The sequence below is a fragment of the Camellia sinensis genome, chromosome 11 (genome assembly GCF_055761805.1).
Source record: "Camellia sinensis isolate YWXY chromosome 11, ASM5576180v1, whole genome shotgun sequence".
Lineage (NCBI taxonomy): Eukaryota > Viridiplantae > Streptophyta > Magnoliopsida > Ericales > Theaceae > Camellia > Camellia sinensis.
Genome location: NC_138971.1, coordinates 149,786,971 through 149,790,368, shown reverse-complemented (window position 1 = coordinate 149,790,368; position 3,398 = coordinate 149,786,971). Strand labels below are relative to the sequence as shown.

At 33.2% G+C, this 3,398-nt stretch overlaps 1 pseudogene; it reads right to left on the bottom strand.

Annotated features, from left to right (window-relative positions):
* Positions 1–225: 225 nt before the first annotated feature.
* Positions 226–2,858, bottom strand: LOC145802767 (uncharacterized; annotated as a pseudogene).
* Positions 2,859–3,398: the final 540 nt, after the last annotated feature.

Sequence of the window (3,398 nt, the reverse complement as noted above, 5' to 3'; positions counted from 1 at the left end):
GGGCTATCGGTGGAAGATAGTCTTGATTGTTGTAGACCAGGGCCGGCCCTGAGATTTGTGGGGCCTAAGGCGCACTGTGAAAATGGGGCCCCTCTAATATGTTTTTTTTTAATAAAAAATTTATGCATAAAATGATAAGTATCCACAAATTTTTTATTTAAGTATACTTGAACATATAATCATTAAAATTATAAACTAAAATTTACTTTCTTATATAATAAGATAGGAAGAAATCAGTACAATGACTTAAAAACATTAAAAACTGGTTTTATTGCTTTATAGTTTAGCAATATCCAGCTTACAATTAACCCAACGATCACTTAAATACTACTCTTCTTGCATTTTTAGCTGCAAAATCACTAATTAAGTTTGTGTAATCTAATTTATCTACCAAATCCTTTTCAATAGACAATATAGCTAATCCATTCAATCTTTCTTGTGACATTGTTGATCGAAGGTAGGACTTGATCAATTTTAACTTTGAAAAACTTTTTTCTCCAGAGGCAACGGTAACTGGAATAGTCAATAATATTCTATACGCAATCCAGGCATTTGGAAAACAACCATCCATCAATTTCAAATAATTCATCACCTCAATTGGCCTATTGATTTCTTTTGGCAAAATTTCTTTGAAGACTTTCAACTCAGAAAATAAATCTCTCCCATCAACATCTATCATGTTTCAAAAAGTCTTCAAGATTAGCACAATAAGTCTTCAAGCACTCATCATTGGCAGAATTTAACATCTTCAAATCAAACAAAAATCCAAAAGTTCAATCATATATTTGAAATTGTTCAAATCTACTCTTAAGTGAAGAAAGAGCTTGATCTATTATATATATGAAATAATTAACTCTAAAGGATTCTTCAGCTGATTGTGCAACCTCTTCACTAACATTCTCATCAAAATGTTTATTTCTACGAATGGCACGCCTTTCACGAAATGTAGGCTCAATCTCCATTTCAATTGCAACTTCTTTAGCTTCAATCATGGCCTCCAAAAATCTAGTTTCTCTATACTTTTCAAGAAATGTAATGAGTCCTTTTAATTGATGTATAGCAACATTAATATGCATGTCTTCAGCTTGAAATGTCTTGCTACCAGAATTAACAGCAAACAACAGATTGTGCCAAATAATCATGCCAAGCAAAAACTCAAAGTCCTCAATTTCAGATGTAACTAAGGATTCAGCTTCACACTTTGTATTGGGATCATCAGCTTCTTTTTCCAACTGAATTAAAGCATCTCTAATTTGTGGAGCTTGGTACCGTATAGCTTTAACACTTTCAATGCGACTTTCCCAACGAGTTTGTGATAATGGCTTAAGTGTGAGACCTTCCACATTGTCTTTGAAAATTTTCCACCTCTTTGTAGAAGATGAAAACAACACATATATGCGTTGTACCACTCTAAAGAAATAGATAGCTTTGGAACAAGAGGTAGCCATATCACAAAGGGCAAGATTATGACACCCACATGGCGTGTAGAATGCTCTTGGATTTATTTCAAGTACTCTTTTTTGTACACCTTTGTGTCTCCCTTTCATGTTAGAGCCATTATCATATCCTTACCCTCTTATATCACCAATATCAAGCTGGAGTGTGTGCAATGCCTCTCTATGTACATTAAAAAGTCTCAACCCCAATGTATCATCCACTTTCAAAAATTCTAAAAAGAATTCTTCTACCTTTACCAGACTAATTGAAACATCTACACATCTTATCACAAGAGACATTTGTTCTTCATGACTAACATCTGGAGTACAATCAAGAATAAGTGAAAAATATTTCGCTTCTTTGATTCTTGCCACAATCGTACTCTTGATCTCACTCGCTAACATCTGTATCAATTCATTTTGGATTTTGTGGCCAAGATAATGGTAATGAATTTCACTCCTTTGAATACGTTCAATGTGCTCTTGCATTACTGGATTGTGCTCTTGCATTACTGGATCAAATTTAGCAAGCATTTCAATTAAGCTTAAAAAGATTCCATTTCTTTCTTGATAAATCTTCTCATTGTCTCCACGAAAAGCTAAATTATTATTAGCAAGAGTGATCACAATAGCAATTATCCTTAGTAACACTTGTCGCCAGTGTTCCCTCTCTTTGTTGATTTGTTCTTGAACACTTCTATCAATTGTTTCATTCTTCTTCAATCTACTTTCCAATTCAATCCATTTGCTCATGCAAATAAAGTGCTCATTACTAGTTTCATAACTTCTAAACCTGTTGCCCATATTCTTCCAATCTTTCAATCCATCAGTAGCCAAATGAATATTGTTCCCATCTTGCTTAAACAACTTGCAACAACAACAAAACACTTTGTCTGAAGCATCTGAATATACTAGCCACTTCCTATCCTGCTTCTCTCCATTTTGTAACTGTCGCATGTAAAATGTAGAAGAAAAATGCCTATCTTTGTCATCTAGGGGAAAATTCACACCATTACCTCTTATAGGACCTCTTTCAACTAGTAAATCCCTTAAATTTTGATCAATCTTGTCCCAATTACTAGGGTCATAAATGTTTAGAGGTCCACATTCAACATTGACATCTTCACTTTCACTAGATTCTACATTCCCCAAATCTTCATTTTCATTCTCATTCTCATTCTCATTCATATGTTCACTAGGTTGTTCAATCACCAAATCATCATTCTCATTATTACTCACACAATGAGTAGGCTCTTCAATTACCAAATCTTCATCATCATTGTCATTTGAACCCAAAATATCTACTTGTTTCTTGGTACCAAAATATTTATCAAGTGCTCCCGATTGAGATTGAATTAATTGTTCTTCTTTCATCCTCTTCTTTCTCTTTTCATTTCCAGAACTATACTTCCTAGGAAACATGGCTATAATCACAAACACTTCAATCCACAAATGACAAACACTTCAAATCAATCCACAAATCACAATCCACTAATCTGATAGCAAATAAATTACAAAAAAATAATTTAATGAAACAAAATTAGGGCAAACAAATTATTCAATTAAAACTGATAAATACCTAGGTAAAAAAATTAGGGCTAAATTATTTATTCCACTAAAATCTAATGAATAAAGAAGGTAATAAAAAAATTAAGGCAAATTTATTATTCCACTAATTGATAGAGAAAGAATATAAAAAAAAATTAGGGCAACTTTATTTAATAAAATCTGATACTGAGAGAGAGGACTTACATGAGAGAGAGAGTGTGTGAGAGAGATAGTGAAAGAGGGAGAGTGAGTCTATGCCATGTTATGCTCTTCGTCTGCCTGCCTTCAAGTCTTTCATTTCATTTCATCACTTCGTTTCGTTAAAGAGAGATTGAAAATAGAAGCACTCACCACACCACACTAGCAGTGCACTGGACATGTATGTATTGTATATTGTATTTGTATGTATGCTTT